This window comes from Balaenoptera acutorostrata, chromosome 14 (assembly GCF_949987535.1).
Source record: "Balaenoptera acutorostrata chromosome 14, mBalAcu1.1, whole genome shotgun sequence".
Classification (NCBI taxonomy): Eukaryota; Metazoa; Chordata; class Mammalia; order Artiodactyla; family Balaenopteridae; genus Balaenoptera; species Balaenoptera acutorostrata.
Window position 1 is genome coordinate 49,787,140 of NC_080077.1, and position 14,720 is coordinate 49,801,859.

Below are 14,720 nucleotides of genomic sequence, written 5' to 3' on the forward strand. Positions count from 1 at the left end.
GCTTCCACTGAAGGGGGCATGGGTTCGATCCCTAGTTGGGGAACTAAGATCCCGCATGCTGCGGGGCACGTCCAAAAAAAAAAAAAAAAAAACCAATTGTTAGGATTAGGCCCAGAAAAGTTTTCCTTCCACTGCTGTCGCTTTCACATACTTCTGAGATTGTCTACCCTGATTTTTTACCCCTTTCTTAAGAGTAAGACTATTTCAGAGTTTGGGGATGTTGGTGATTAACATTATTTTAAACATGTTCAGTCCTGTCTTGTGATTTTAGTGTTCAGGAAGAAAAGGACCACACCCCTTTAGGATAGATAAGAAAGTACAAAGCCTGAGTGGTCTGGATTAAGGCAGCTGGCATGGCAGAGAGAAAACTTTTGTGGACTGAGAGTTGGAAGGCCTAGGCATAGCAAGAAGAAAAAAGTCTTTGGAGTCAAATTATGAGCTCTACTCCTTACTGAGTCTAAGATCTTGGGCATCAGTTTCTTAGTTTCAAACCAATACTGCACACTGGTTCACAATAGTGGCAGTACCACTCCCTTGGGGGTGTTTTGGAAATCTGTGGAGGCTATTTTTATCTTTCTGATATAGTTGTGCCCAAACATTACCTTTTTTCCAATTATTTTTTTTTATTTTAACAACATTTATATCACATAACATTTACCATTTAAACCAGTTTTGAGTGTATACAGTCACTGGCATTAAGTATTCACCTTCTTGTGCAACCATCACCACCATCCATCTCCAGAACTTTTTCATTTTCTCAAACTGAAACTCTGTACCCATTAAATAATAACCCCCCATTTTCCCCCCTTCTCCAAGTCCCTGGTAGCCCCCATTCTACTTTCGTCTCTATGAATTCGACTCCTCTAGGTATCTCATCTAAGTGGAATCATAGACTTTTTATCTGGCTTATTTCATTTAGCATGATGTCTTCAAGGTTCCTCTATGTTGTCACATGTATCCCAAGCATTACCTTTTAAAATATGCATTATTTTATTCAAGAATTACTTTTTATTTCTCCTTGTGTGACAAGTGGGACATTACTGATTTTTTTAAAAATTATGTATATAGGTAGGTTTCATGACCTAGGAATTTTGTTTCAGGAGAGAAAAGGAGGCACTGGGTCTGACACACTGCTTTAGATGTGTGACAGGGTGGCTGTGAAGGTGAACGTGATACAGAACTTATAAAGCACCTCACAAGGAAGAGGTAGGACGGGAACCCTAGGACTGGGCAATCCCTACTCCAGGATCCAAGGCAGCCCCAAGAGCTGAAGAACAGGAGCCAGGAGACACTGGCAGGGAATTGTGAGAAGTCCCTGAGACAGCTCCCGAGGAGAAAGAAACATAAAAGGAAAAAATGTATTCACAGAAGCAGATACAGTTAAGTAGGAACAGGGATACCGGATGTATGTTGAGGCTATTATAATGCTTCATAAATTAAATAATCAACATATGGCAACATTTTAAATTGCACAGATGTGTACATGGGTCAAGAGCGTGGGTCATCTGTTAGGCTACTTATTGGGCTGTGGTCACCTAGGCATCCCATTCTCCTGGAAGCAGCTTGGGAGATGGTACAAGGCCTAAGAGGTGTTGTTTCACTTCAGCAGGGCTGACTATGTACCTCGAGCCACCCATTTCCGTATCTTTAAATTACTCCACATTGACACTAGTCTAGATAAGCATACTTTTACTTCTATTATTTAACCCTTAAACCACACCCTGTCACTATTTGTATGTGGCCAGAGAAAGTCTCAAAACCAACTAACTCCTCTCCCTATAAAATGGAGATAAAACTGTTCTCACCTCCAGGGGTTGTATATTGAAGATCAAAGAAAAAAGAATTTGAAGAACATAAAGTACTATTAGAATGAAAAGTAGTCACAAGTAGGGAAATTAGTAGACATCATATTCCAGCAATTCAACCAACCTATAGCTCAGCCTCAAACTGGTCAAAAAGTATTTGTGTGCCAGGCACATGCTCCGTGCTGGGGATGGAGCAACGGAGAGGAGGCTCTGTCCCTACCCTTGTCTAATCTATCTTAGCTGGTTCTTCTCTATCATTTCCTGAGGCGTTAGGACACTCCCCACACAAAACTCCCCAATGTATTTTGTAGATAAATCCACAGTTTTCACCAGCCTTTCCCATACTTATATTGAATACATTATACAGGATAAGGGCCTAACAAAAATACGCTACTGCTGCTTTTCAACTTAAGTTAAAATTAGATATTCTTAAATGTTTGTGGATTTCGTTCTCCCCCACAAATTTTAAATCTTTTAGCAGTTTGGGGCCTACATTCTAGGGATAATTTTCATGCCTGAATAAACCATGCATCACTTCTAAAAACTACTGTTGAATTATTTGTAAATACTTATTTTTGGCTAAATAATTTGGAACACATGACAAACTTACTCTACCTTACTAAAAGCAGCAGCTCTGTTTTAGTTTATTTGTAAATAATCAGTTTTCTAGATTTCTTATGTATTAGTTACGTAATGTCTTCCTATCATGTTCCTATGCTAGTGTATTACAATTCGAAAGAAAAAAATTCCAAAAAAAAAAAAAAAACCCGGCTAGCTTTTTTTTTGATGAAAATGTTCTGTAGATATTTAACGTCGCCATTAATTAGTCACACACAAGTGGCCAGAGAAGTAAAGATCCTTATTCATCTCAAGTAGGAGAATGCTGGTGAATACTGCCTAAGGCACAAAACTGATAAATGGGCAAATTTTCACTAACCTGAGTAGTCAAATTTCAGCAGATGTTGAGATCTGCAGGGAAATAAATGCAAGGTTAGAAAAGCAAGAAAAGCATAGACACCATTGAAAAAATCTGAAAAAAAAGTGGGGATAAAGTGATGGAGAGAGGATGTCTACTCACTCCTGTAATAATCACATGAGAACTGAGAAACTGTAGTGTATTATCAGAAGTTATAAGTTGTGAATGAAGTATCTGGAGAAAAAGCAATGCTTGGGTCCTATGCAAGAATTTTAAGTTTCTAACATGCAGATTTGAATATATCAGATAAAAATAAGTTGAATTAAAAAATTCATCAACTGTTGGCTGGCCTTAAAGATGGAAACTAGAGAAATTCCATGTCATAGGCTTCCTGAGGGCAATAGGAAGCTGTATCATTTTTGTATCTTCCAAATACCTAATGCTGCCCTTCATCGAGAGAAGGAACCTCCTGGCACCTCCTCGCACCTCCTCAAAGAGGCTGTCCCTGACTTTACAAACTAAGGTTACGTCCCACCATCACCTTCCATCTCATTTTATTTTCTTCAAAGAAAATATCACTATATGAAAACTACCTTGTTTATTTATGTGCTTACTTATTTATTGAGCTCCGTGAGAGCAGAGATCACGTCTCTTCTCACCACTGCATCCCCACACCTAGAGGCACCCAACAGGTGCTCAGTGAATACTTGTCAGATATTCACTTGAATGCTTGAATCTGCTCAACCTGAATCTGTACAACTGAGTTGTAATTAGAGGAAGTCACATACGTTCAAGAAAATACAACAGTGACAGAATGGAATAACCCATTCTAATTCTATTCTAATAACATCCCTGCCACTGACTGCGCAACTTTGAGCAAAATAAAACCTCTCTGATGGTCAAGGTTCTTATCTATTAGTGGGAGAAACCAGTATTAGCACTGCTTTCCTCATAAAAGGCTGCTATGAGAGTTGATTCAAAAAATATACGTGTGAAGGAAATACCTTTATGTTCTTTCTGGAAGTTCACTGGGATGGGAATGAATGAATGAAATGAAAATAAGTGAACAAACAAAACATTTCCAGACCACATAATAGGGAAAAAATGTAGGAGTTGTGCATGTCTATATAATCAGCACACAGGGAATCTTAATGGTTAATTCTGATATTTAAATTAATACACTATACAAAGAAATATTCTTGTGTCAAAGAAATTTTATAAGCCTATTTTTGAATGAAAAATAGAAGAACAAAAATTATTTAAATTAGACAATCTTGGTGAAAAAGCAATGTGATTACTTTTTATTCTGCAAACTACCAGAGCATTCTGCATAGCTAATAAGTGTTAAAGTAACAATAATCAGAATAATAAACCAAATCAAGAACAAAAAGAAGGAAGGGGGGGAGGGAGGGAAGGAGGGAGGAAATAATGAAACTTTAGCCCCTAGTATTTAGCCTCTAGTGTTTAGTGTCCAGGCTAAAAACAAAATTAAAATGTCAACTCTGCCTCTTTTATTTGGTTGTAGTGCCAAGAAGACTGAGATAGGGCAACTCTTCAGATTATACAACTCCATTGGAAATCATTTTAAAAATGTTTCCAAAACTCTGCAATCATCATTCCAGGGCTGAGGACATGTAATGGGCACCAAGGCTTTTCTCCTGTCAGAACCTTACAATGAACAGAGATAAACACAACAGGAGAGGTCAGCTCAGCAGCCCAGTCCTGGCCCAATATACAGTAGCCTTTGGTTTACATGGATTCTGCTATGAATCCTGCATTCTCAGGGCTCTGCCACACAATAACCATAACCCTGAGCTCTAAATATATCCATGAAAGAAAGACGACAAAGCCAGTACAACTGTTACTGGCAGCTTTGAAGAACTAGACTGTGTCAAAATGGGAAAGCAACCTCCCGATTGGGAAATGAACCCTCTAAATTGACTAGAGTTATGTAAGGTGAGACACCTTCATTCCTCTAATGATTCAGTTTCTACCACATACACATTTACACTTTAGGCTACGATTAGCTTCCATTCATTTTCCACGGATATTCTGACATGTTACACCAGGTTCTGCCACTTTTATAGCTATGTAACTTTTGGCAAGCAACTTAACCTTTCTGTCTTAGTCCCTCTACCAGACTTAAAAAAAAGAAAAGTGCAATTAAATGACCTGTACAATCCCTTCAATGCCTAAATTACTGTCCTACTTTTTTTTGCAGGCATTTAAATATCTTACTTCAAAGCCACACTCTTAAGAAGACCAGGCTCAAGCCCCAGCTGCACCAGGCACCGGCCCTGCAACCCTAAGCAAGTTGTCTTAACAACCCCAAGTCCGGTTCCTTTCCTGCTGAATGGAAAACGATCCTGCCCATCTCATAGGGTGGCCCTGAGGCTCCAGTGAGAGAGAACATTTGTGGGAGCTCCTTATAAACTAAATGTTAATTAAACACGTGGGAAATAAAAAATACTATATGTGTTTAAAAGAAACTTATAGTTTAAAACAAACCCTTGCATGGCTGTGAGGACTGGGCATACAGAATCTTAAACCGTGCTCTGAAGACTGAATGCTACAGTTGTTCTGGTCATGTTACTCTGAGAATAAATCAGTTGAATTTGACATGGATGCAGACACAGCTGGATTACATAACTGCACACCAGTTGTCCATGTTTGCAATTTTGCCTCCAAATGGTAGGCACTACCTACCATTAAATGAGCTTTTCTCCAATTTGTTACGAGGGAATATAAACTTTCTGATTACAAGTGAGCTGCCAACAAGTAGAGGGGTGAAAAAAACTAGATACAGATAATGGGGCTAGAAAGTGGGGAAAGCAAAGGGGAAAATGGAAAGTGGCAGGGCATCTGGGAGCTAATACATAAGAGATGTGCAGCCCTCAAACTTTCTTTGGATCTAAAGACTCTTCCCTACAGTATGAATAAAGTGGCCTTTTCTCCTGGTGCTCTGTAATCCTTGAATTTAGTGTCTGTGAGGGCTTTTCCAAAGAGGTGTGTCAGAACTTAGAGATGAGGTTAAACCAGCAGAAATATACTCTCAATGGATCAGACAATTCTTTCCCCTCACCAGAGCCACCTGGTAAATGTGGGGTAAAAGCCAGTGACCAGGTATAGCCTCACAAAGGAAGATTCTTCAAATTAAGATTTCTATTTCTATTAATCCTCTATCATAACAATTTATTTTCTAGTTGATATAAAAATCATGATAGAACCCTTATCAGCTAAATTTAGGTTCCTCAAACTTGAACAAACTTTAATTTGATATTAATACAATGAGTTGAGGGATAAGCAAATATCCGTATTAGTTAAATTTTGAGATTATTCAAAAGTATATTATATTTTGACAAATAAAACATGAGACAGTTAAAAACAAAAGACCTGGTGAAATTTACACATTAACAAGACAGAAGGACAGATACAGAGAACAAACTAGTGGTTACCAGTGGGGAGAGGAAAGGGGGGAGGGGCAAAATAGAGGGTAGGACATGAAGAGGTGCAAACTATTATGTATAAAATAATTAAGCTACTAGGATATATTGTATAGCACAGAGAATATAGCCAATATCTTATAATAACTTTAAATGGAGTATAACCTATAAAAATATTGAATCACTATGCTGTACACCTGAAACTAATATAATATTGTAAATCAACTATACTTCATTTTAAAAAGAAGAAAAACATTACAGATATAGCTGGGGGGAAAAAAAACAAAAGAGAAGGAACAGCTTTTCCAAGGCTTTTAGGGCCTTCTCAGGACACTTAATGATCCATCAGTGGCCTCAGAGAGTTTATATATAACTCTAAAATTCAAGCAATTTGCTTTTTTCCATTTTCCTATAATAGTACTTATGTTATTAATCAAATATAAGATAGCTCTTGCTATAAATTTATACATTTGTCCATTTTTTCTTCTGCTATGCTCAATGTTTATTGTAGGAAACACAATTGAACGTAAAACTATATATATTCCATGTTCTGCTTGTCACAGGCTGTGAAAAGCAATTCAGTTTTCTCATATTCACAACGTACTAAAGACCAAAAGAGGAGATGTGGGGTCTGGAAGAAAGGTTAGGTGGTATCCCATCAGCCCCATTAGCCTGTTTCCTCAGGAGTCCTCTCCGTGGCTGGGCAGCATCCTCTGAGCGCCGGGATGGTCCAACCCTGCCTCTGTGCTTCGTTCTGAGAGAATAGAGGGAAACTTGCAAGGCAAAGAAAACTCTGGTCCAGGCCCAGTGTGGCTGACAGTAGGCGGCACTCCACCTCTGAGGTGATCCGATGAAGGAACAGCAGACTATTTTATGAAAAGAACATGGGACTTAGAGTCCGAGATCTATGTTCAAATCCCAGCTCTGAGTAAACTCAGTGAGTGACCTCGACTGAGCATAGCTTAACTTAGCAGAGTTGTTTCCTTAGCTCCAAGTATATAGTTATTTATTACACTTATTACACTCATCCTTGTGATGGTTACCTGAGATTTTGTGGAGATGCTTGGCACATGACAGATTCTTGACAAATGTTACCTGAATCCCCCTCTGAGGAAGCCACAAAAGAGATGAAAGCATGTCTGCTGTTCCTATTTGCATGGCTCAGTGCCCTGAGCTCTGGCTTGGGATAATATTCCTGCTGTCACCACAACATGGCCAGAGGTGACCTGGCCAGTGAGGTCTAACAGCTACATTCCAGTACTGACCCACAGAGCATTTGGCATTAAATCAAAGCCATAAAATATCTCCTGAGGTACTACATGTCCCATTTATTGGCTTATTTGCCTCAAAATTTCATTTCTAGTTTAAAAACACAACTTGTTAGGACTTGCCTGGTGGCACAGTGGTTAAGACTCTGCGCTCCCAATGCAGGGGGCCCAGGTTCGATCCCTTATCCAGGAACTAGATCCCACACGCAGGCCACAACTAAGAGCCCACATGCCACAAATAGTTGTGGCCGGCAAGCCACAACTAAGGAGTCCACGTGCTGCAACTAAGACCCAATGCAACCAAATAAATATAATTAAAAAATAAAAACACAACTTTTTGTTCCCAATTACAGCTGGACTTGGTGTCCACTTAAGTGCCCTGTCAGCAGGCAAATGATGGTGCCTTCAATCAGTCTCAGAAAAGTGGGATCTTCCCTACCAGATCAGAGTTTCTTTTGAGAACAATTACTATCTGCCACAAAACTGACACACTTATAACTTACGGAGTTTTTTCAAAATGGGCCAATAAACACATATGCTGCAGATTTCAACGCATGAGTCAGTCATCTTCTCTCCGATAGAGAACTATGTGGGTCAGAGCTTAAAAACCAAAACTTGACTGCCATATGTTATGGAGTCAGAGAACACAGGTGCAGCTTTTCAAGGCGAGTAGTGGTGGACAGATGTGAAAGCAATAAAAACTAAGTCATCATTCTCGTACTGAGGATGGAACATTGCCGCTGAGAAGAGCTGCATCATCATTGTCATTTGTAGGCATTTATCAGTCATCCGGCTGACGTGGCCCTGTGGTCAGTGCTCTACCAAAGCAGTGCAGACTTGTGGTCAGGCTCTGGTCCTGCATCCTCATCCTGTTCTCACACACACCACCCAAGGCTCTGCAAGATTTTCAGTTGCTACACAGTAGAGCAGACACCAGTTGTCTAGCTTTCCCTGTTAATGGGGATAGCCATTCATTCCTTCCATACACTTACACAATAGTGACAGAGACACAGAAATTTCTTCCATTTATAAAGTTTCAATTTCAACATGCATATAAAGCTATGGGTCAAAAGCAAAACACATCAACTCTTTTCCCCATCAACAGATAGCATTAGTGTTACTTAGTCTTAGGTTTGCTGAATTTGAGCTTATTGATTAAGTGTTGAATGGATATGAATACCATCATGTCCTATAGGTATAACATGTGAAACATCATTCTGGTATCAAAGTAGAGAATTTTAAAGATCAAAATGGAGAGAAAATGAATACTCCTTATATGGTGTCACTTTAGACTTATCCATAAGATAGTCATTCAACAAATATTTGAGCACTCACTGTATGTTAGGCACTGTGGTAGATGCTTGGGTTCATTCACTGAACAAGACAGAGAAGGACCCTTAGCCTCGTGAAGTTTACATTCTGGCAGAGGTATACACACAGAGAGCAAACAATAATCATCACAAGTAAATTATGTAACATGTTAGAAGGTATGGAGACTTCCCTGGTGGTCCAGTGGTTAAGAATCCGCCTTCCAATGCAGGGGACGCGGGTTCGATCCCTGGTCGGGGAACTAAGATCCCACATGCCTCGGGGCAACTAAGCCCATGTACTGCAACTACTGAGCCCATGCACTCTGGAGCCCACACACCACAACTAGAGAGAAGCCTTCAAGGCGCAACGAAGAGCCCGCTAACCGCAAAGAAAGATCCCACATGCCACAACGAAGATCCCACATGCCACAACTAAGACCCAATGCAGCCAAATAAATAAATAAATATATTCAAAAGAAAAAGAAGGTATGAAGCGCTATGGAAAAAGAAATAGCAGTGTGAGGGGGTTTGGGAGTATGTGGAGGGGAGAGGGAAGAAGGGGGTTTTAACCAGGTGGTCAGGGTGAGCCTCACTAAAAGCTGAATAGCAAAGAGAGCAGAGTGGCGATAGCAGAATGGGTGAGGGGGACCGGGCCAGATGAGATCAGAGATAGGAGGGGACAGACCATGGAGGACCTTGTAGGCCACTATAAGGACATTAGTTTTTACTCTCAGAGCAATGGGGAGCCACCCAAAGATTTTGAGCAGAGTGACTTGTGTGTTGAAAGAACACCTGTGGCTTCTGTGTAGAGTACAGACTACAGGGGGCAGGGAAGGATACATTTTGAAAGGAGAACCACCAGGATTTCTGGCCTGGATCAGGAGTGTGGTATGAAAGAAACAGGAGCCAAGGATGACTCCAAGGTTTGGGGCCTGATGGAACTGCCATCTCCTGAGATAAGGATGGCTGAGGGCAGAGCAGGTTTTGGGGACAGGGGTAAAATCAGGACTTCAGGGCTGGACATGTTAAATCTGAAACATCTAACAATCATCCAAGTGGAGATATTAAGTAAGCAGATGGCTATAAGAGTCTGGTGAAGAATTCAAAAGAGGCCTGAGCTAAATATAAATTTTGAGCCACTGGCATATATATGATATCTGAATGTAGGAAATTAGATGAAACCATCATTTGGAATGAGTAGAGAAAAAGATCAAGCGGTAAGCCCTAGGACTGATATTCAGGGTCAGGGTGAAAAATAAGGAACCAGAAAAGAAACTAAGAAGGAGTGATAGAGAGGTATGAGGAAAACTAAGAGCATGTTATGTTTCTGGAAGCTAATGAAGAAAAACTGGATAAGGAGGAGCCATAAAAACTTCAATCCTGGGCTTCCCTTGTGGAGCAGTGGTTAAGAATCCGCCTGCCAATGCAGGAGACACAGGTTCGAGCCCTGGTCCAGGAAGATCCCACATGCCGCAGAGCAACTAAGCCCCTGTGCCGTAACTACTGAGCCTGCACGCCACAACTACTGAAGCCCGCGCACCTAGAGCTCGTGCTCCGCAACAAGAGAAGCCACCGCAGTGAGAAGCCCGCGCACTGCAATGAAGAGTAGCCCCCACTCGCTGCAACTAGAGAAAGCCCATGCACAGCAATGAAGACCCAATGCAGCCAAAACTAAAATAAATAAATGAATGAATAAATAGATAAATTTATTAAAAAAAAAAAACTTCAATCCAAGCAACCGACAAGGGATTAATCTCCAAAATATATAAACAGCTCATGCAGCTCAATATCAAAAAAACAAACAACCCAATCAAAAAATGAGCAGAAGATCTAAATAGTCATTTCTCCAAAGAAGACATACAGATGGCCAAGAGGCACATGAAAAGCTGCTCAACATCATTAATTACTAGAGAAATGCAAATCAAAACTACAGTGAGGTATCACCCCACACCAGTCAGAATGGCCATCACCATTATGGCCAGCATCACAATAAACGCTGGAGAGGGTGAGGAGAGAAGGGAACCCTCCCTACACTGTTGGTGGGACTGTAACTGGTGCAGCCACTACAGAGAACAGTATGCAGGTTCCTTAAAAAACTAAAAATAGAGCTACCATACAACCCAGCAATCCCACTCCTGGGCATATATCTGGAGAAAATCGTAATTGAAAAGATACATGTACCCTCAATGTTCACTGCAGCACTATTTACAATAGCCAGGACATGGAAGCAATCTAAATGTCCATCAACAGAGGAATGGATAAAGAAGATATGGTACATATATACAACGGAATATTACTCAGCCATAAAAAAAGGAATGAAATAATGCCATTTGCAGCAACATGGATGGACCTAGAGATTGTCATACTGAGTGAAGTTAAGTCAGACATAGAAAGACAAATATCATATGACATCGCTTATATGTGGAATTTTTTTAATGGTACAAATGAACCTATTTACAAAACAGAAATAGAGTCACAGATGTAGAAAACAAACTTATGGTTACCAAAGGGAAGGGTGGAGGGATAAACTGAGAGATTGGCATTGACGTATACACACCACTATATATAAAATAGATAACTAATGAGAACTTACTGTATAGCACAGGGAACTCTACTCAATACTCTGTAATGACCTATATGGGAAAAGAATCTGAAAAAGAATAAATTAAAAAAAAAAGGGTAGATATATGTATTATAATGTATAACTGATTCACTTTGCTGTATAGCAGAAACTAACACAACATTGTAAATCAGCTATACTCCAATTAAAAAAAAAAATCCAGAAAACCAAAACAAAACAATTCTCAGGCAAAATGGGCAATTCACAACAACTAAAGCAGCTGTTACTGGGAATGCCTATTTAGAAAGTTATGTCTCACCTAAATTGATCTATAAGATTTGTACACTTACTCTATTTCTTTAATTTTGTATCTATGAGATGATGGATGTTTACTAAACTTGTTGTGATAATCATTTCATGATGTATGTAAGTCAAATCATTATGCTGTACACCTTAAACTTATATCGTGCTGTATGTCAACTATATCTCAATAACAGTAGAAGAAAAAACAGATCCATACCCTTACAATAGAGACTACAAGTGGGTAGGCCTAAAAGAGATCACTGACCCTTTCCATGAAGCAATATGATTCTTCATTTTTAAAAGTCAACTACTAAAAGAAACCTTCCAACCTTGCTCTGAGAAAAAGAATGCCACAAAGCATACATATTTTCTCTCAGATCATCATGTATAATGTAATAAATAGGTAAAGATCTTAGGATTTTTAACATAACCATGAGAGCACTTCACTGTATTTCAGAATCTTCAAAGGAGGCCTAGATAGATAAATTAGTTCCCTAGTTAATTAAGGATCCAGTTTCAACAACAAATCTCAGGCTTAAGGACCAACTCCAATCCTATGAAGCTTGTACTAACCACTTTTGCAAATGGACACCATCTCTCTCCTTTGACTCTTCCACAGCCTCACTAAAACCAGCAATTCACAATCACGTTGTCTGAAATTTAAATAACTCTCATTTTTATACCAGAACTGAATAGATGCTTTACAGACATTTTCTCTCATCCTACAACAACTCTGCAAAATTGGGTTTATCCCTATTTTATAGATGTAGAAACTGATGCTTAGAGTGTGTTATCCAAGGTTACACAATGAGTAAGGGACAAAATCAGCATTTAAACCCAGATCTGTTTTACCTCAGAGCCTTCACTTTTACCCACTATGCAGTACTACCTCTTGCATGAAAGTATTACACTAATAATTACCAGCTGCTGTGTCCTGTGACCCTGGGCAAGTTTCTAAACTTCTCAGTGCCTCATTCTTCTCATCCATGAAATGAGGATAATACATTACAGGTACTGCATTGTGGTGAAGATTATATAAGATAATGTATGTAAAAGTCCTTTATAAACTATAATTGTTTATATTATTACACGTACTAGATTTTATGCTCCTTCAGAACAGGTTCTTATGCCTTACATGCATATTCCCTTCAACACCCAGTAAAGGGTTTAACATGAATTGAACATCTACTAGTCTTTGGAAAAATTTGAGACACCTTTTCCCCCTCTGAGGAGGAAAGTAAGTGGTGTCCCATTGCATGAAGCCTGGGATTAAGTATCCGTAATCCAAACCTTAAATTACAACATAGTGACAAACTCAATGTACCCATCAAACATGAGATTTAAACAGCCTGCATGACATTTAACTGTCTGGTGTTTCCTTTCCAACGTGGCTTTAGTGCCATAACAGTTCAAAAGGGAGAAAATCCCAAACGAAAAATATCAACACATTTTGTAAGAAAACATGCCCGGAAGGAGGGAGAGCAGAATAAGGCCTGGTTTGTTATCCGAGTTAACAGAGACCTCATTGTTTTGTGTACTATCTGATTTACAGCTTCCTGATGACAGTAGTAACTATAACACCGTCTAACTCATTACTCACTGTGAAATTTCATTTACTTTAAGAAAAAGACCAATAACATATTTATTAAATTTCCTTAGGCATACTCACATCCCCCTCAGTGAGATGGACATATCTAGTAGTATATCCAAGGACGGGAGTCAATATGCACCAGACTAAGACTGTGCTAGATTTGCTACCAAGTAAGCACAGCAGAAGGGAACCAGCCCCTGCTCTGCTGATATGTGATTCTTGGGAAGCCACTTAACATCTCTGTTAATGATGGATCTGTTTTCCACTCTGTAAAACATAAGCTAATATTATTTTGCCTACCTCACAAGTTTACTGTGAAGGTCAAATGAAATAATATATGTGAAATTAATTTATAAATTGTATTACCAGAAATAACTAGACAATCACCTACCACTTGTCCTTTAGTAAATGTCACATACTAGCAAAGCTGACGTACTAATTTCTCTGAGTGTGTTCACCTTAGAGTAACAAAGAGAATTTTTTAAAAAATCTACTCGGGGGACTTCCTTGGTGGTCCCAGTGGTTAAGACTCCGCACTTCCACTGCAGGGGGCGCAGATTTGATCCCTGGTCTGGGAACTAAGATCCCACATGCTGTGCAGCGTGGCCAAAAAATTAAATTAAATTAAAAAAATGAAAAGAACTATAAAATAAGAAAATAAAAATCTACTCAGGAATTCCCTGGGGGTCCAGTGGTTAGCACTCCAGGCTTTCACTGCCAAGGGCCTGGGTTCAATCCCTGGTTGGGGAACTAAGATCCCTCAAGCCTCAGGGCGTGGCCAAAAAAAAAAAAAGAAAAAACAGCAGGCATTTAAAAAAAAAGAAAAATAAAAAATCTACTTGTCTCTGAGAAGGACACAACAAACACTTTCTTATCTACAGAGCTATGGAAGAGGTAACTGGTAAAGTTGATCTTTCCACAATGGATCTATATATTTTTTTAAAAAATATCTTCAAATGGTTCAGCCTTCCTAAAAGTGTGAAAATGGATTATCAGATCAAGATGTAGCCAGAGACTTCATATGTGACAAGCGTCACATACTAGGTCATTTTACCTAGTATCTCAGTCTCTGCAAAATGCCATGTGGCTCAGAGTACTAAAACTAGTCCTCTCCTTGTCTCCCCACTGGTCATCCCAGCTGCTTTCTCAGTACCTATGGCAAAAAGAAAATAAGGAGAATTGAGAATTCAAAATTATCTTAGATACAGGACATGCCTACCACCCCTCTTTGGGTTTCCTTGACCTAATTCCTTTCTGAACTAAGCATAGGAACCCACAAAGGACTGATGATGTAGTTTACTAGCTGACCCCTTGACCCCAGTAATTCTCTGAACTATATTGCCAACTTGCACCAGAACTTTAACTAAAGAAAAATTGCACAAATGTCCAAAAGTAGACTGAAAGCTAGAAAGGCTTCAAGTCACACACACAGTATACACACAAAAGAAAAACTTATCCCACTACCATTTTTGTTTATCATTTATCAACTATGTTGAACTGTACATACATTTTCAGTCATAACAG

At 39.3% G+C, this 14,720-nt stretch overlaps 1 protein-coding gene across 1 annotated transcript in view; it reads right to left on the minus strand.

Annotated features, from left to right (window-relative positions):
* Window positions 1-14,720, minus strand: part of SLC16A10 (solute carrier family 16 member 10) — a 134,394-nt gene that overhangs the window by 25,691 nt on the left and 93,983 nt on the right. The window lies entirely within an intron of this gene.